This window comes from Pongo abelii, chromosome 10, assembly GCF_028885655.2.
Source record: "Pongo abelii isolate AG06213 chromosome 10, NHGRI_mPonAbe1-v2.0_pri, whole genome shotgun sequence".
Lineage (NCBI taxonomy): Eukaryota > Metazoa > Chordata > Mammalia > Primates > Hominidae > Pongo > Pongo abelii.
The window spans coordinates 70,450,829-70,472,091 of record NC_071995.2 but is presented as its reverse complement, the minus strand read 5'-3'; the positions used below and the strand labels follow the sequence as shown (position 1 = coordinate 70,472,091).

Here is a 21,263-nt window from a genome sequence, read left to right as displayed (position 1 = left end):
AAGCCAAATATCACTTAAAAGTTTATAAAATGGTTAAAAAATCATTCTCTCATTTTTACATTTTTCCCTACTGTAACTCTTTTAGAAAACAAGTAGAGCTGAATAAAGAGTTAAGCATAGAAAAAAAGGAGAAATTGGCTAAATAGGACTGTCTTAAAATATTTTATTTTTTAAAAAATTCTCTAAATATTCTCAGCACATTGGAGTGCATTTATCTTAACTGCATATAAAATATAGTAACCCAAGAAGAAGAAATTATTTTACTCCATTTTCTTCTTTTATAATTGAAAGTCACTTCTTTAAGCAAATAACTAAAGTGCTCTAGGTAAGAAGACACAAGAGAACATTATTCGACATGCAAAGTGTTTTGGAAATCATAGCTTCTCCAATTAAGACAAACTTTTACTTAAGACTGAATAGCATACAACGTACAATAAAATAAAATACGTGATTTAACAATACATGCAACCTGTAATTCAGTTCTAACATGGTTTATTTAAAATCTCTAAAACTAGAGATCTGGTTTCCTAAAGTTACTTATAAATACATGGTAATAGCTTGAAAGGTATTTCTGCTAGTATCTCTGCAAAGTCCTCACTACTCTCCCAAGGTTTGAGAATATGTAATATCTGTAAATGAAAGCTCCCTCAGTGCATAACTGCTAATAGGCATAAAAAACACCAGTTTACACTGAGAATTTTTATTTGTCAGTATGTAAAACCTGATTTTGCTTACACCTACATATTAAATTAAATGTAGGTGTAGTCTAAGATGTATCTCTTCTTTGAGCAAAAGAATTGCTCGTACCAACAGTAATTAATAACAACACCTAGTTTCTCACATTGCCATGTAATAACTCTCAAAAACCAAGGAATAATTTTAATATTAATAAACTTACACTCTGTAAAATACCTTCTGCTGTAGTGTCCTATAAGTAAATTTTCACTGTAAAAATTCATTTTACTAATATACAAGCAGATACCCTTGCCTAATCAGATAGAAAAATTTAATATAGGTATCTACTCTATATTCACCCAATAAGTCACTTTCTGACTCGAAAGGCTTGACACCCAGTTGTCAATACCCTAGACAAAAAGAATATAACAAATCATAAGATACCCATTTATTAGATTAAAAAACTGAGGTCCAGAGAGATTTTTGTCCAAGATTAAAGAGTGAGTTAGTGGCAGAGTGGGAAATTAAAACTGAAATCATGGCACTCCATTTTATGCCTTGATAGCTTATTCATCTACATTTTAAAATAGACCACAGACAATTGAGATACAGAGGCGATAAAGAATCTAGAAATCTGTCAGTCATTTATCATAGAAAGTTTACTCTTTTTTAAAAAAGTAGCCTAGTTTTTAAAGTTACAAGAATAACCACGCTTTAATAAAGAATCGGAAGGAAAAAAACAACAAGATTTTTAATTAAACATGCAGAAATCATCTAAAATCCAGTGAAAGGAAGTTATTTTTGAGCTTATATGTCTCAACAATTACAAACTGGGTTTAATTTAAACTTTCTGTGTGAAAATTTTCACTTTTGCCAAGAACTGTAGTGTTTTTTGTGATAAAAATCAGTTTCTTGGTGAGAAATCGAATTTGAAACATTGACATTTATGTTCTTATGTGAATAATAAGTAAAACATCTCTGTTTCCTATATGTTTACAAGCAGCACAAGAGTAGTTTATTATTATTAAATAAATAAAATATTAGCAAATTTGGAGTTAGATTATTCTAGAAATTGGAAAATGACCCACTTGCTGGATAAAATGGTTAGTACTTTCCAAATAAAAATTAGATATTCCTCTCTTGCAAACTCAATTTCATGATCTAATGTGTGTAAGTTTCTATTAAGCCACTCTGTGAAGATTTTTCTAACATTAGCCTTCAGATAATACTTAAAGCAGACGTTCCCAGCCTTTTTGGCTTCGGGGACCAGTTTTGTGGAAGATAATTTTTCCCCAGACAGAGGCGGGGGAAATGGGGTGGCTTCAGGATGAAACTGTTTCATCTCAGATCATCAGGAATTAGATTCTTATAAGGAGTATGCAACCTAAAGATCCCTTGCATGTGCAGTTCACAGTAGGATTTGTGCTCCTATGAGAATCTAGTGCCACCACTGATCTGAGAGGAGGCGGAGCTCCGGCGGTAATGCTCACTGGCCACCTCTCACTGTGAGGCCCGGTTCCTACCAGGCCATGGACTGGCACCAGCCTGGGGGTTGAGGAACCCTGGCTTAGTGTTTTAATTTTTCTATTAATTTGTAAATATGTCAAGCTTGGACTAGTAAAAATGGCTATATTAACGTAAAGCATCTAACAACTTAATCTGCACCTCTGGAAGATGGGTAGAGTGAGGGATACCCTACCAATCCCTCATTCCCATTAACCAGAGAAGCTCTGCTTACACTTGTTGTCTTCATAGGTACCCCAAATAAGATTTAATTTATCAAAAATGCCATTCTGCTGACTTAAAGTAATTGAAAAGTTGTTCAAATTTCTTATAGAAAAGAGTAAGTCAGGAGTAATTTGAAACAAAACACTGATATTTTGATAATTCTCTTATCTAATGCATATTTGTCAAACATCTACCATATGTCAAGTACTTTTGGAAACATTAAGAATATCGTGATAAAATTCTTGTCCTCATGAAACTTTCAATTGAATAAATAGACACTGCTATATAAATGGCAAAGTACATAATACAATAGGTTTACTCTTGGTTGTTGTTTGATAATAGAATGGACAATAGGAAAAGTTGCAAAAGTTTAAGTAAGAAGAGTAATTTAGAAGCTGTTTCAATAGTCCGGGAGGAAAAACGTGATGGCTTGGTGACTTGGAATAGCAGCGAAAATGTGGAGAATTAGTAAAACACGAGATTATTTTTAAGGCAAAAACCTCTAGGATTTGCTGATAGATTACATAAAAGTATACAGGAAAGATGAATCAAGGTTGACTCTGATTCTGTTTTACTAGAGCAGCCTGATGCATGGGTTTGCCATTTACTAAAATGAAAAAGAAGAGTAGGCTTGATGGGTGAAAGAAGAGTTGTGTGTTTGAAATGTTTGCATTTGAATTTCACATTGGAAATTTCAAATACGAAATTAAGAGTCCACAGAGGTCGGAGGTGAAGATATAAATGCATCAGCATACAGGTGGCTTCAAAGCCACAGTATTGAATAAGATCAATAGGGGAGATACACTAGAGAAAAGAAGAGAGCAAGGAGTACATTCTTGGAATATCAAATATATAAACATTGAGAAAATAAGAAGTACACAGGAAAGGAGTCTGAGAAGGAATAGCCAGTGAGATAAGAAGAAACTGGTGTGCCATTCCAAGAGCCAAGAGAATAAAGTTTTTTTGTTTTTTGTTTGTTTGTTTTGAGATGGAGTCTCGCTCTACTGCCAGGCTAGAGTGTAGCAGCACAATCTCGGCTCACTGCAACCTCTGCCTCCCAGATTCAAGCGATTCTCCCACCTCAGCCTCCCAAGTAGCTGGGACTACAGGTGTGCACCATCACGCCCAGCTAATTTTTGTATTTTTAGTAGAGATGGGGTTTCCCCACGTTGGCCAGGATGGTCTCGATTTCTTGACCTCATGATCCACCCGCCTCAGCCTCCAAAGTGCTGAGATTACAGGTGTGAGCCATCATACTTGGCCGAGAATAAAGTCTTGAAAGAGTGAGTGAACAACTCTCCTATATGCTATAGAGGGGCCAAGTAAATTAGGTCTCTTAGCTGACCATTACACAGCAAACTTAGAGCCCAGGCAAAGCTCAAGGCCTGATTAAAGAGAGCTCAAAGGATAATGGGAGGTAAAGAATGGACACTATAGAGAAAACATTCTGAAGAATATGCTATTAATAGTAACAGAGAAACCATAGCTGAAGGGGGAATCAAGATCAGGAAATGTTTCTTATTTGCTTAAAACAGGGTATATTGAAGCCTGTTTGTTTAAAGATAATTTAGTTGGAAGAGTGAGGACCTGATGATGCGAGAAAGAGTGGATAATTTTTAGATCAAAGTTTTAAAAGCACCCAGAGGACATAGGGTCAAGACCATTTTAGAGGAGTTGGCCTCTATACGTGTACAGAAAATTCATACATGGCATACCAGGAGGGAACACAAGGTATATGAGTACAGATGCAGCTAGATAAGAGAAGGAATTTACTTTTGATTGCTTTTGTAAAACAACAAAAAAAATGAAATAAATATCCAGGTCATTGGCTAAGATTGAGGAAAGGAAGAGTATACTAGAGGTTTGAAGGGAGGGAAAAAGATGTGAGAATGTTTTCTTGGAGAATATAAAAGCTAAATAATTACAGAAATATAGAATGATTGTTGCAAAAAATTAAGGGCTCACTTTACTGTGTAGTCATAAATTTAAAGTAAATACCATGATCAAGTCAATGCAGGCATAGAATAAGCATAGAGTAGGATTTAACAAGGGTAGATGTCTTTCAGGTGAGAGTGATAGGCGCAAAAGAGTTGAAGATGAAAGCAAAGGAATGATACAATGATATATTATATCATCTAACCTGGGTGAAATGAAATGGAGGATATGAGAAGAGTCATGATCCTGAAAATATGTAGGATTAGTAGGTTGGGAATTCTAGGGAGAAGGAGGGTGACAAGTTGTTGGAGCAGAAAAACTGGAAGAACAAGGCTACAAAGATAGGAGACTGCAAGCAGAGTAGGATGTTTGAAATGAAGATGTTTCAAGGTGATACAGTTATTGGAAATGACAGGGTCCAGGGTATGACTGTGAACTGAACGGGGGGCAATGAAGATCAATAGAACTGAGAAGATTAAGGCCTCCCAAAGGTGTTGGAGGGGTCACCAATGTGAATACTGAAGCCACCAATAAGGATGATAGAGGAGTGATGGAAAGTCAGTGTTTCAGGTTCATCGATAACCTCATTGGAGAAGGAGGGAGAAGGTTGGGAAGATGTTGGTCAAAGGATACAAAATTTCAGTTAGATAGGAGCAATAACTTCAAGAGATCTATTGTACAACACGGAGACTATAGTTAAGAACAACATATTATATTTGCTAAGAGTGTAGATTTTAAGTATCCTCACCACAAAAAATAATAACTATGTTAGGTAATGCATATGTTAATTAGCTTGATTAGATTTAGACATTCCACAATGTGTGCATATTTCCAAGCATCATGTTGTAAGCAATACATATGTAAAATTTTTTAATTTAAAAGACATTTAAGAAAACACCATTTGGTGAAATATGATTCCTGGGAGGTAACAGTAGATTAATTCAACCAAGATGAGGAAGCAGGAGGCATACATCACCTACATCCAGTCAGGTAGCCAGAGATTTTAGGAAGATGGCAAAGATAAATAGCAACCTGGAATTCGCTCTAAACAATATGATACCTATACCACTTGTGGCTTGTATGCTGCAAGATGTGAAAGGAAAATTGCCCACACTTGAGAGACCAACAGGGGAAAGAGTGTCTTCAACATAGAGCCAAGTTTCAGGAAGAGTTAAAAAGTAAACAAAACATTTATAGAAGTTAAGGGCATAGGGGGATTTGCATAGGGGAGTTCCAATGGGCAGAATGGGAGAGTCTGGAACAGAAAAAGTGAACTTGAATCAGATTAAGGAATGTACACATATATATGTGAAAAAGACTCAAGGTGATAAGGGATGCCCTGGGATGTTTGAGATTATGATGATAATGAATTAATCATCTCTCTGGGGAAGGCTAATTAATATAATTATGGTGTTCTTCCTTGTACTGATCTCTTAGGCAGTTTGTTATGGTGTTGGGAGGTAAAAGGTGTGCAATTCATGGCAAAAATACTTGCTGCCCTAAGGATCTCCTTTAAATCCTGTTGCAAGTGACATTTCCAGAATCTACTGTTAATTGGACCATTAATCAAATTTCTCTGTGTTTAGAATTTGAGAGCTCAGAAAGTATTGTCTTGCACCATTTATTAGACTCTGGTGACTTAACAAACTTAAATTAAGCATGATAAAATAAGCCTGATAATGGTTCATTTTAAGGTCTCCAAGTCAATGGAATTAATTGTCCAAACCATATTTCTTAAACTTGTCAACCTCAATGCACATAATGGGTAATATATACCTATGTTTGTATGAGCCAGGTGTACACATTTACAGTTACTAGCTCTAATTCCAGTCCATTCATTCTCTCCCAATGAAGGATTGCAGAAAGAAAATGCATGAGAGTTGGATTGATATATTAACCATGAGTCCACTATATTTTTGAAAGAAATAAGACTTATTAATAGCAAGATTTAATATTTTCATGAAATTCATAGTAATATCTTTGTGATACTTGTAACATACTTTACATCTCAGCTCAACATTCTAAGATTCACTCTCTAGGCTCTGTACAAAAAAAATGTCAACTATAACACAGCATTATATCGATCAAAATAAATCAACCACCATCCAAGAATAAGGATCAGCGTATTTTCTTTTTTGTGATCATTTATTTGTAGTTTTCTTCATCTCATACCTTCAGTGACTGATACGTTTGACAACAGATATACAAAATCTGACACTGTGGGAACAGATCTTCAATTTTACCATTTGTTAGGTTTAAAAATGTGACAGATTCTGAAACATGTTATGTGTTCTCTGAGATTCACTGTTTGTTTATGCACTCCCCTCACTGCCCTTGCCTCCCACATCCTGCATTTCTCAGGGACAGCTCTACTAAACAGTGGACCACTTTTCTTGGGCCCAAGCTCTGAAACAGGGACTGCAGTGGCCTATGCATGAGGCTTGATGGACTTAGTAACTTGAAAACCAGCATTCTATCAATAATATGCATTATTATTAGATAAATAAATCTGAGATTTAAGTCCAGTCACCTGATTCAAATGTCTATATGATTAGCCATTATTCTCTATCTTCCATCTTAGTTTGAAGCATTATTAGAGGTTGCAGAGGAAAACAAGTGTTAATTCTGACAAAAAATTCAGGTTTTCCTGACATTACTCACTTCGGGTGAGAATGTAAAATAACATGAAGCAACATGAGTCTTTGCGTAAATATGTCATATCGAATATAAATATATAATATATGAAACATTAGCATTCAATCAGTATATATAAATTTGTATACAAATGTGTAGTGTATAGTTTTTAAATGTATGTAATAATAAATTGATACATAGTATATATAGTATATAGTGTTTATTAATACAAATGTAAATTCCAATAATGTGATGCTTCTACACATATTTATAAGCAAATGGATGCCCTTAAAAGGAACAAAATGTACTAGTTATTTTAAATGTGCCAGTTTAGTTTGATTCTCAAGCACATACAAAAATGTAGAAAAATAAATCTTGAATAAGTGCCTTTCAGAGATTTGTAATTTTTATATTATTAAACTAAAGGGGTTATCAAGTAATGCAGGGCTCAGCAAACTGTAGTCCATGGGTCAATTCTGGCCAACCATCTGTTTTAGTAAATAAGATGTCATTGGAACACAACCACATCAATTCATGTATATTTTGTCTATGGCTGCTTAGCTATAATGGCAGACTGGCATAATTGTAACTGAGATTGTATAGTTTACACACCTGTAAATGTTTTCTCTCTGGCCCTTTACAGAGAAAAGTTTGCTGATCATTGTGATATTGATTATGGAGGCATCTTTACATTATGAAAATTTTTTTCTATCACATATTTTTTCACTATAGATCAGAAGGAGGGATGACACAGAGTAAAAGATATTTAAGGAGGTACATCAATACTTTCTTCTGAAATTACCAAAGTAACTCGGACAAAATGGAATTGTGACTGAAAGAGCTGAGTAATTCACGTGGTTGCCATACTCTTTATTTTGGCCATGTCCTCACTGGCATCCCTTACCACAAATCTCAGCAGAATGATCCATGCCTTACATAGGTGTATTAGTCAGCTTAGGTTTATGTGACAAAATACCATAGACCAGGTGGCTTAAACAGCAGAACTGTATTTTCTTATAGTTCTAGAGGGTAAAAGTGTGAGATCAGGGTGCCAGCATGATCAAGTTCTGGTAATGACTCTGTTCCTGGCTGATAGATGGCCATCTTCTTGCTTTGTCCTCACATGGCACAGACACAGAGAGAGATCTCTCTTCCTCTTAGAAAGCCAATAGTTCTATCACATTAGGATTCCATGTTAATTTGGCCTTAATAAAGCCTCCTAATTACCACTCAGTTACCGTTTATTTCAATGAGTTACATTAGGCTTTAGCGCTTCAACATATAAAATTTGGGGAGACACAATTCAATCCATAGCAATAGGTATAAGAAATTATGCCCAAATTTCTGCTACAGACATGTAATGTTGGTTTTGTCCACTAGAGAAGTTTGGCTCATCAAGTTTCATACCATTTTACCAGCTACCTCTATTAATACTAATAAAAATTGACACGGTATATCTCAATGTATTTAGGAAGCTAAATGATCCTAAACGATCTCAACCTACCAATTATTTTATGGCTTAGTGAATATTTTTCAGTCTGTAAAATAAAAGAATAGCTAAACAATTTAAAAGCTTAAAAACATCCTATTCTATGCTGCTGAAGACACATTCTAGGTCATTTGTGAATTATTTACCATACAAAGACAGAATCCATAAGGAAAAAAAATAAAGCCAATAAAGAATAAATCTAAGTTACAAACCATTAAAATTCCTCCAACTGAAAAATGGCATTTAGGACTCACTCTTTCTTTCAAAATCACCCTTTAAAAAGCTTCAGCGATGCCCTGAAGGCTTCATTTATGACTACCATATTGGATTTGCTCCGCTTGTATACTGCAACCTCCCTTACAGGCTAAGGTTTGTTTCACACTTCAGTCTACTTTACATTTCAAAGTATATAAGCAGCAGCATCAAAATTCTCAAAAACAGTAATGAAAGACTTTAAGACTAAAAGGTGGGCCAGGAGTACATTTTTCATTTAAAATGTCCCAAAATGTTTCATTCCAAATCCTAAACCCCTCCAGTGCCATGAGGGATAAAGTCATAAGTTTAAGATTTTAAAAAATAGCCAATTTTATAAAAAATTATTTATTATTAAAATGATTATATCACTTAAATATTGGCTGGAAATTTCTTTCTAAGGTTCTTTCTTCTTGTAATATCTCTCAATAATCATCCAAGTTGAATTTTATATGACGTGCTGAGGACTTGCCTTTTATATTAGACAAGCAAGTGAACAAAATAAATACATCTCACTCAGGTTACAATAGTACCTCTGCTTCTTACCCCACAAAATTACAAGCAGATATCCCATAGTCTATAGCAAAGATTTTTATTATGCTTCATTATCTGATAAGATCATAAGACTTCAATGCCAAATGTAAAGGAGTGATGTCCTGATTATAATAACCACTTAGAGTTCCTAAACCTTAGAAATGATAATCAATCAATAAGTAATCATGGAGTATCTTTACAATGGAAAGGTCTGAAAAGTTCTGGATAAAGAACACTGTTACAATAACACTAGGAAGAAAAGAAAAAAAGGTATTTTGACTATTTCTCTCTTACATAGTATTTCACTTTAATTGACTTTTAGATGGTTAACCCTAATTTACATAACTATCCCTCAGTCTCAGTTACTTGAAATGAAGCTATTTTGAAAAAACTTCTGATCTCAAATACAAGCTATTTTAGCTCTAAAGTTTATGAGAATGGTCACCTTTCTTTTAAAATTGGCTGATTGGCAGTGCTGCTGTCAGCAGTAATCCCCAGCTAGACTTTAATGAAATGTTCCTCCTTTTCTCTAGGGCTTTGGATTGCTATTTGGCTATAATTAACTCCAGATTGACCAATAGCCAGTGAAGGAAGCAACTCACTCCATGAAGAGGATTATTACAACCATTATTTTAGTCTAAATACAGCTGTTCTGGTTAGAAAATACAGAAAATACAAATTATGTATCTTGCTATATTGATTTCAAATAACCAAGAGAGACAAAAGGAAGTATAAAAAGATTGGTCCTTTTTACTATAGCTACACAAGCAAGTAAACCACATGGGAAAACAAAAACAAAGCTCATAGTTTTTCAAGCTTGTCACAGTCTCCTAGACTGCACTTGAAAGCAGCTAACAACAAGCCTTCATTTGAATCTTATTATAACACAGCAAATCCTGTTGATTCTCCTTTTAAAACATATCCAGAATCTGCCCCCTTCTTACAACCTCCACTACTACCACTTTGCTCCCATATACCATTATTTCTTAGATTAATGCAGTAGCTCCTCTCTGCTTTGATCTTTGCTCCCATCCCCCAATAGTCTGTTCTACATGAGGCAGCCAATGTGATTCTTTAAAAATGTAAGTCACACCAGATCTTGCCTGCTATGTACCGGATTGTATCCCCTCAAAATGCACATGCTGAAGCCCTAACACCTAATAAGATAGTATTTGGAGATGGGACCTTGGGAGGTAATTAGGTTTAGATAAGGTCATGAGGGTGGGGCCCTCATGATGGGATTAGGGCTTTATAACAAGATACACCAGAGAATTTGCTCATTCTTTGCCACTCGAGAACACTGCAAGGAGTTTGCCATCTGCAAGCCAGGAAAAGAGCCCTCACCAGAGCCTGACCCTGCCAGCACTCTAGTCTAGCCTCCAGAACTATGAGAAAATATACTTCTGTTGTTTAGTCACCCAGTCTATGGTATTTTGTTATGGCAACCCAAGGTGACTAGGACAATACCTCTGCTCAAAGTGAAAGAGCAAATCTTTCAATGGCCAGACAACAGATCCTTCACCATCTGGCACAGTTACTTCAAAGATTTCCTTTCACCCTCATCTCACTCTCACTCACTTTTATCCAGGGACACTGATCTCCTTGGTATTACTCCACAAGTCATATGTCCTCCTCCTTAGGGTTTCTGTACTCTTTCAGATTTTGACTCAACTGTCACCACTTCAGCAATGCATTTTCTGATCACCCACCTGTTTAAAACTGCAGTCCCTCTCCACCCACCAACATTTCCGACACTTTCTTCTCTGCTCTATTTTCTTTATAGCAGTTATCACTTTCTAAATATAACTACATAAATTTTTTTCTGCCTCTCTCCCGTATTAAAATATACATCCAATGAGGACAGGGATTGCTGATTCTTGTTAACTGATGATTTTCTATTACCTAGTAGAACAGTGTCTAGTACATAAGGATATTCAATAGATGTTTGTCAAATCTACAGTAAATGTTCTCTTTTAAAAAAAACAACAAGGAGGAGAAGAGCTGATGGGCAACTAGATACTTATTTCATTTTCCAATTGCAAAAACATCCCAGGTACAAAACATAACTTCTTTAATAGCCTCACCATAGGATTGCTATGATAATAATACAAAAGCTCATTATTTCTTCCAGGTACTAACTCACCCATTTTTCACAAACAATTTCCTTTACAGGGATCCTTAATGAGAAAATAGCTGCAACTATAGTTAAGTCATCCTTCATCTCTTCCATTTTTATTTACAGAAAAGAGTTTTCTTGGTAGTTTATAAGGTACAGCAACATTATTTCTTTGAAATCACATTTATTTTATTTACACAGCAGCTGAAGCTTTGCCTTCTCTTTCTCTCCTATGTTGTGAAAATGATTACAACAGGAAGAAGTTAGGTATTATTCATTTAACAAGAATTTATTGAGTGCCACTTTGGGCCAGACACACATCTCAGTAGAGGGAATAGAGCAGTGAACCAACAGGCAAAAACACTTGTTTTCGTAGAGCTTACATTTGGGTAGAGAAATAAGGGAGATGTGGGAAACAAATAATAAAGAAAATAAATAATACATAAACAAAACACAAGTTAGGTGAGATAATTAAAAAATACCATGAAGAAAAGTAAATCAGGGAAGAGATTTTGGAAATGATCTGCAAGGCTGAAATAGAACAGAGGAATCAAAGAAGACCTCACTAAGGCAGGGTGATATTTCAGCCATGCATCTATTTGAATGAAAAATGTTTTAGGCTGAGGGAAGAACAAGAACAAAGGCCTTGGGTTGGAATGGGTTTGGCCTGTTGGAGAAACAGCAAGGAATGCAGCGCAGCTGAAACAGAGAGGGAGTAGGAGGGAAATAAATGAGATTAGAGGGTCCAGGGGGTAAAGGGTAGGGGCAAGCATGCAGGGTCTTGCAAGCCAAAGAAAGAATCATTTACTGTATTAGTCTGTTTTCACACTGCTGATAAAAATGTACCTGAGACTGAGTAATTTATAAAGAAAAAGAAGTTTAATGAACTCACAGTTCCACATGGCTGGGGAGGCCTCACAATCATGGTGGCAGGCAAAAGGCACATCTTACATGGCTGCAGGCAAGAGAGAATGAGAACCAAGCAAAAGGGTGTTCCCCTTATAAAACCATCAAATCTCATAAGACTTATTCACTACCAGGAGAACAGTCTGAGGGAAACCACCCCCATGATTCAATTATCTCCCACTGGGTCCCTTGCACAACATGTGGAACTTGTGGGAGCCACAATTCAAGATGAGATTTGGGTGGGAATACAGTCAAACCATATCAGAATCTTAGACTTTATGAGTAATGGGAAGCCATTGGAATGTTTGAACAGCAGAACAGCATCACCAGGTAAATTCAACATCCCTCACAAAAACTCTGTAAATTAACTCTTTAACTTCAAATTTTATTTAGGTTGAACTCTTGACCCCAAGCAAAAGAGTATGGTGGTTGGAATGCGAATACTAGCAATGGAAAGCAAAAGAGTATGGTGGTTGGAATGAGAGTACTGCAATGGAAATAGTGAAAAGTTATCAGATTCTGGATACATTTAGAATGTGGAGCCAAAAGGATTTGCTGATAGGTCAGATGTGTCATATTACAGAAAAAGTATCTAAGGCCAAAATTTTATATCCAAATGATGGTGGTTTAAGATCTGGGGCTCAAATTTAAACATGCCAATGTAATAATATACTCATTAGGCATCTAAGCACAGATATCAGTAAAACATAAAAGTCTGTAGTTAAGGAGAAAGAACCAGGCTGGAGATGAAAATTTAGGAATCATAAGTATCAGCATATGGTGTTTAAAGCCATAAGACTGAATGAGGTAACCAACGGAGGCCACTACCAATGTAAATAGCAAAGAGAAGAGATTCCAACCTGAGTTCTGGGGCATTCGTGGTTTAAGCAGCTAGAAAGGCAAAAGAGCAGGGGAAAGAAGACTTAGAAAGAGTGGCCAATGGGTAGGAAAAACAAAACAGAAAAAAGTGTTGCCCTGAAAGACAAATGAAAAACTGTGTTTCAAGGAGCTGGAAAGAACAAGTGTGTCAGATGCCGCTGATAGCTCAAGATAAAGACTGAGAATGGACCATTGGATTTAGCAGTGTGGAGGCATTATTGAACTTGAGAAGTTTTAGTATAGTGTTGAGGGGAAGTCTGATGTAAAATGCATTCAAAAGACAAGAGAGAAATTCAAGTCAGTGCAGATGGACAATCCTTTCAAGCAATCTAACTGTAAAGGAAGGAGAAAAAATGAGTCAGTAGCTGGAGTGAATGTGCATGTGTGTGGTTGAGAGAAACAGCACCATATTTTTAATGCTGATAGGGAAAAATTCAACAAAGAGAGAAAATTGAAGATTCAGGAGAGAAAAGGAAAAATTGCTGAAGCAATGTCCTTGAGCAGATGAGAGAGGATGGGATGAGGTGCACAAAAGGAGGAAGTATCTATTACTAGAGCAATGCCAGTGGACCCATAGTAATAGGGGAAACAGCGGAGTATAAGGAACAAGGCTAATGCAATGACTAAATATGAAAACGTTCAAAATGGTTATTTCCTAACTTAATGGCAAAGCTGTAATGGCCAAAACACTGTTGGATTATGTAAAACAATGCCTTGGAGGCCTCTAAAATACACCCTGATTAGGTTACAATCCTGTTAGAATTAGTGAATATATGCTTAGGAGTAAACCCAAAGTTGTGAAGATCTGAAACTCTTAAAACTAGAGAAGGGTAGAGGAGGGCAGTAAACAAATTAAACACATAACAATATTGTCAAGCTAGCAAAATAACAAAAAACTTCTCTTCAACTAGATTTTAAGCTTCTAGGAGAAGAGGCCACTTACTATCATTGCTGAGTACAATGTACGTAGTTACTACTCAATAAATGCTGGTTCCATTAATTCACTTGTATGTTGGTTTGTATTGCATTAAATAGTTTAGAGATGTAATAATCTCATGCATTATTCTCACTAAAATGCATTGTTTTCATTGATTTCTTTCATCCTTACTATTGTGCTTATTTCTCTTTATTGCATTAGTGGTTGAATATCATAAACATTAAGTATCCTATATATTTTTTGTTTTTTATTATAATCTTGAATGTATACAGCATGTAATAGCTGCAAAATAGCTTAACAAGAACAGTTAAATGGCCATATTATAGAGTAATTAATGAAGGGATAAAAGGCCTTAAATTGTGTTAAAATAACTATTAAATATTGAAATAACTGTGTCCATTTTAATACAATTCGGTGTTGTTTTAGCACAAGTGGTTGTCAGAGTGCAGGGTTAGAAACATATAAAAATATTTCCCATCAAAAAAATGATAACTGATATTTTGGTTTATGAGAAAATAAACTTACGAAGGGTTTTTCAGAATTAAATTACCTACATAAAATAGGAAGAAAACATTTATTTGATTTTAAAGACGGGGAAAAGGTTAGTCCCTTGAAGAAACTTATTTCTCTATGGTACTTGCTAACTTAGAAGACAAACTATCACCTTAGCTAAGTCTCCAGAAAGGCACTAATAATGCTAACCCACAGAGAGATCCTTAGGTTAGTTTCCACCAAGAAGCCATACAATAGCTGAGTATAAGATCAAATGTTTTGAAGAGCTCTTGTTGAAGGAAACATTTTGAGAGTGAATTCACATTACATAAAATTAGACCAAACTACCAAACTACATATAAAGAACCCCCAGAGATTTTATTTTAAAAGGCTGTATTACTTTAGGCCAGTAACAAAACACATATATAGTAACTCAATATTTACCTAATCAAAGGCAAGGCAAGAAAAGTCATACTTTAAAAAACATAAGAAAAGGTTCAAACTATGAGCCGTTCGATTAAGATCAAGATAGTATTATATAAGTGTCACCTCAAGTTAAAAACAGCAAATCTATTCACTAAAGACAAAAACACATAACCACAGAGGATAAAATGTCCAGAATCATTATAAATATTTTATAGAAATGTAATAATACAAATATGTGATGAAAAGCTTTAGTATTTGCAAATAGTAAATTATCATCATCATCACAATCATCATCACCACAATAAAAAAAATATATGTTTATGTATCTTAAGCAAAAATGAATCATTTAAGCTAGGCTCTTATTTGTGAACTTCAGTAGGGCAATTTATCCCATAATTTATCTATTCTATTATAGAAAAATGTTGACTCCATCAGCATGATACATAGATCCTAGGGTATTCATGGACTTTCCTACTATACAATTCTCAAAATGGCCTCTTCTCTCCTTTCTTCTTCAATTAAATTCATGTATTTTTTGGTCTGGCATGAAGTAAAAATAAGACTTCTCTTTATGTGCATTTTATTCCTACAGCATTGTACAACGATCCCACTCTTTCAACATAGTGCTCAATATTTACTCTACAAAATGTTGGTGCTTGATTATATTTTATATTGTGCTAGTCTCTAATTCATTCATTTCTGTAAATATTGCATTCTCTCCTCAACAAAACCACAATCTCCTTGAGGGCAGAAATTCTAGTTACAAAACACCTGGGCTCCCTCTACAGTCATAGCACTCTTCCAGATAGGTAACGAATTCTTCATAAAAGCATGGTGTCTTGAAAAAAAGCAATCAAACTCGTTTTTGAAACATTAATTTACAAATTACAGAGTAGTAGTAAAAGGAAACTGAACACTGTCATTAATCGAAGTCTAAATAGGGTGAATAACAAAATATTACAATATAAGCCTGAGTCATTTTATCTGATGCCTAATTAACTATAGTGCACCTAAATTAAAACACATTTGCAATACTCACATGTCTTCAGGTTAATAAAATTATGAGTTATAACATGTGCACTTTTTTTAAGTTTTCAAATTTTCTACAAAGACCATCAGTAAAATCAGTAAAAAATTAACAAAAATAGCTGTTATATCATTCCTCTGACAATCAAATCATCAAGTTTATAAGGCAAGCTATATTTTAATCTCTGAATTATTTAAATTCCTGGAATCTATTTCAGCCAAATCCCAAGATTTTGGAGCCAGACAGCCTGGGTTTGAATTCCAAATCTATGTTTTCTGCTGTGTGGTCAAAACATACTACTTAGTCACTGAGTGCCTAAATTTCCTCATCTGGAAAATGAAAAAAAAAAAAAAAAAAAACAGAAATTACCAGAAAAAGCTGCAATAAGATCAAATGGGGGGCCGGGCCCTGTAGCTCATGTCTGTAATCCCAGCGCTTTGGGAGACCAAGGCAGGTGGATCACTTGAGGTCAGGAGTTTGACACCAGTCTGACCAACATAGTGAAACCCTGTCTCTACTAACAACACAAAAATTAGCTGGGTGTGGTGGCACATGCCCATAGTTCCAGCTACTGGGTAGGCTGAGGCAGGAGAATCAGCTGAACCTGGAAGACGGAGGTTGCAGTCAGCCGAGATCGCGCCACTGCACTCTAGCCTGGGTGACAAAGCCAGACTCCATCTCAAACAAACAAACAAAAAAAATTAAATGGGTTAGAATGGTCAAAGCCCTTAAAAGTGGCTCACATGTAGTAAACACAAATAGTTGTCATTGTTATCGATATGCTTTTGGGATACAAAAAAAGATAACAATTCTTTATATGTCTATAACTTTCTTTTAAAGTAACATTCCATGCCTCTGACAGTTCTTATGAATATATGGCGCATAGATATAGAAAGGATTGGTGTATTGTATTAAGTAGGTGCTATACCTCTTATTACAATTTAATACCAAGAAATAGAAAATCTCTGCAAACCTTAGTTTTAATTACCTCATTTAGAGATTTAAAAACAAATTTTCACACAGTGTGCGCTGGTTACTTATTTTGGCTTATCAATGATACAGGAGTGTCTTTATGTAACAAAGAGAATAAATTACTGTCCTAACAGCAAGAATCAGAATTCCTCTTAGGGAACTATCCCGATAAACTACTTGAGGTGGAAACTCAAATCCTTAGAGATGAACTAGCATAAGATGAGGCCACAGGGGAGAAATTTAAACTAATTCCACATCAGAAATAAAAAAGAATTCAGGAAGAAAGAAGGTATTGTAGAGCTTATGACAGAACAGCAAAATGACTTTTAAGAGAAGAAGGATCCAATACTAAGTTTTAAGGTTTTTTTTGTACTTATCTTGTTTGTCTGTTTTGCAATGTAACACCCTGAAATTCACACATACAAACATTCCTTCCAAAGCTTCAGTAAAGTCAGGTCAGGCCAACTGGTGGAGAGTCTTCCTATTTATTTATTTATTTATCTCAATTTTTGGTTTTCTAATGCAAACCAATGAAAGAGGCAAATTCCACACCTCCCTGGACATGATTTGGGACAGGGATAATTTGTGAAGTAAGAATGCCACCACTTCAGCAGAAACAGCTCCTCTCCAGAGATGGGTATTGTTAGTATTGTTATACTACAGGCCTGTCTCCCTCTCCCTCCATTCCCAGAATCCTCCCCACTGAACATTTTTAGAAATGCCAACATGTGATCTTCACTCACTGCTTCTAGTCACTGTCTCTCCTCCCCAACCCCATGCTCATTTGCTTTTAAGCACACCTGTCAAGTCTGTGTTCTAGAACTGCTTTTGTCAAGGTCACCAGTGACCTTCATATTACTAGCATCAATTAATGGTTAATTCTGAGACCTCATCTAACTTGATTTACCACAAATATTACTTACTTTTTGAAATGCTTTCCCCACTTGATGTCTCAGACACCACAAACACCTGGTTCCCTTAATATCAACCACATGCTCCCGCTCAGTAGTCATTTCTGACTCCTAGGAGTCTTTAACCTCTGAGCATGGGACCAGTCCCCCCTTGCTCCTATTTTGTTTCTATCTGCCTTCACTGCTGTGGTAGTCCCATTCAGCCTCACAACTTTACACATCATAATATGCTGGCAAATGTACATCTCTAGTCAGATTACTCACCCAAATTCCATATTTATAAATTCAACTGTCTACCTGGATTTCTTACAGACATAAAAGTGCCACCTAAATGTTAAACAGACATGTCAGTCTCAAAAATTATCACCTTCCACAATCTTTCTGTCTCACTAAATGGCAATTCCACCCTCCTAGTTCTCAGGCCAAAAGTCTTGGAATTGCCCTAGATGCCTCTCTTTCTCTTACAATCACATATTTCGTTCACTATTAAAAGCTTTCGTATCTACTTTCAATATATATCCAGAATGGTACCACTTCTGACCTCTAACTGTTAACATCCTCATCCATGCATCCATCATATTTTGTCTGAATTTTGCCATAGCCTCTTATCTGGTTGTCACACCTCTGTCATGTCCTCTTACATCAGGTTCTTTCAACCTTGGTTGTATTGATAGTTTGGGCTAAATAATTCCTTGTTGTGAAGAGCTATTCTGTGCATTGTAGGATGGTTAGCAGTATCAGCTGGGCCTCTACCAACTAACTGCTAGTAGCACACACTGTACTCACCTCCCAAGTTGTAACAGACAAAAACGTCTCCAGATATTACCAAATGCACCTGAGGGACAAAGTTGTCCCCCAATTGAGAATCATTGTCCTACAGTGTATTCTCAGTTTAGCCACAGAATGACCCTTTACAACATTAATCAGATCCTATAATGCCTCTGCTTAAAACGGACCCATAGATTTCCATCTCACAAAACAAGAAAGAAAGAAAGAAAGAAAGAAAGAAAGAAAGAAAGAAAGAAAGAAAGAAAGAAAGAAAGAAAGAAAGAAAGAAAGAAAGAAAGAAAGAAAGGAAGGAAGAAAGGAAGGAAGGAAGGAAGGAAGGAAGGAAGGAAGGAAGGAAGGAAGGAAGGAGGAAGGAAGGAAGGAAGGAAGGAAGGAAGGAAGGAAGGAAGGAAGGAAGGAAGGAAGGAAGGAAGGAAGGAAGGAAGGAAGGAAGGAAGGAAGGAAAAAAGAGAAAGAAAGAAAGAAAGAAAGAAAGAAAGAAAGAAAGAAAGAAAGAAGGAAAAAAGAGAGAAGGAGGGAGGGATGGAGAGAGGGAGGGAAGAAGGAAGGAAGGAAGGAAAGAAGAAAGGGATGGAGGGAGGCAGGCAGGCAGGCAGGCAGGCAGGCAAGCAAGCTGCAGCCTGCTGGCGGTCCATGGTCTGCCACCCACCCATTCCTCCTTGACCGTATCATCTACTTCTCACCCATTTACTCACTCTGCTCCTGTCACACTTGCCTCTTTGTTGTTCCTCAAAAACACCAGGAAAACTTTCACCTCAATGTCTAGGCACTTTGTTCCCTCTGCCTGTAGTTTTTGTCCCATGATATCTGCTGAGTTTGGTCCTTCACTGAAAAGCCGTCTTCCCAATGAAGCCTTCCATGATTGCCCATTTTAAAAACTCAGTCCCTATCCCATGCCCCATCTGTCCCCCACACTTCCTATCCCTCTGTTCTAGCTTTATTTTTAATGGCATGTATCTCCAATCTGATATGCTATAAATGTTACTAATTGCTTTAATGTCTGTCTTCACCTAAAAGAATGTAAGCCCCAGAAGAGAGGAGATTTTTGCCTTTTTCATTCACTGGTATATCTGCTTCTCATAGAAAAATTTCCATGGTAGGCACTCAATAAATGCCTGTAGATCAAATGTAGAAAGGGTAGGATATGTCTGGAAAACCATCTTAGATATGAAGGGTTAAGGCAGCCTCAGCTGATATCTAGGATACATCCATATGCATCACCAACAAAGACTAAGCTGGTTTCTATAGAATTTATTTAAAATACGATTCATAATGTATAATGGAAAGTAGGGATTTGTCAAAATGCGTATGTGCTTAGGGGTTTTTATGTGAGGGGTATTTACAAAGCATATTTATAAATCCATTAACATATAGATCTAAATATCTGTAGATATATAAAATAAGTAGAACTTTAAGAGAAATTTTACAAAGCACCATGGGCTATGGTAACTCCCCTAGATATATAAAAAGAAGTATGCTGGGATAAGTCAAGTCATTCAATTATATACACCATAAGGTAGCTTAACAAGTAGTGGTAATGGTGAACAAAGCTCTTTTCTACAAATGAAAGGCTGCATGGTTCAATTGTGAGTGAAACAGAGGAACAGAAATGCTTCCTGCTGCAAGCTGACAGTTACATGGAACCCCCTGAAGTTATACATTGAGTTCCTCTGCTAATTACTGGTCTGAAGGGGACAAATAAAGATCCACATTTTATTTCTCTTGCTGAACTTGCAATATAAGCACTTGTGAATTTTACATTAGGGTCAAGCTGGGAAGTTCCCAGCCAGTTATACCTGGAGTAGATAACAGTGCCACCTTCCATGCAAATGAGGTCAAGTATTCCTTTCTGCCTTGGGTGACCACCAGGGAGATTTAAGTATAACAGATTCCAACAGGGAAGTTGAAATACAGGGAGAAAAGAGAAGGAAAACAGAACAAAACAAAACATTGATCCGGTTTAAAATAAAATTCTGCCTATGAATTCTAAAAGTACATATTTCAAAAAGATTTCAGAATTTTGTAATATCACTCATAAAAATTGTATGTCACACCCATTGATAACAATATCTACTATTCTGTCACCTTTCTGAACTAACTACTTATTGCAAGACCCATAAAGCTACACAGCAGGCAGCTACTTTAATGAAAGCGGCCTGGTTCTCCAGGGAGGAGAACCTGTGGTTCAAACACAAAAACTTTTGATCAAGTAAGCACTTTATTCTTGCCAATGAGAAATACCTTTAATGTGGAATCTGATCAAAAATGCTCTTGGGAAAGCTAAGGGAAGAGGAGGGATGAGAGGGGAGCAAAGGACTGTTGTGATATAATATTTCAAAACAGGTTTTCTGGGAAGGAAAAATAACTTCCACATTTCTAATGCATGTAGGTACCCTTTTAACTTCCTGGAAAGTCTTGTTCACTCCCTGGAAAAAGCAGCAGCCTCACTGAAATTCAGATAACCAATTAATTCATTTATGCATTTGACTGACAATTACCAAGTGCATTCTCTTTGTAAAAGGAAGAAATATAAGAACACTCACAGAGAATACAATCTCCAT

General features: G+C 36.1%; 1 protein-coding gene across 2 annotated transcripts in view; it reads right to left on the bottom strand.

Annotated features, from left to right (window-relative positions):
• The window catches only part of TRHDE (thyrotropin releasing hormone degrading enzyme), a 392,470-nt gene that overhangs the window by 268,560 nt on the left and 102,647 nt on the right, over positions 1 to 21,263 (bottom strand). The window lies entirely within an intron of this gene.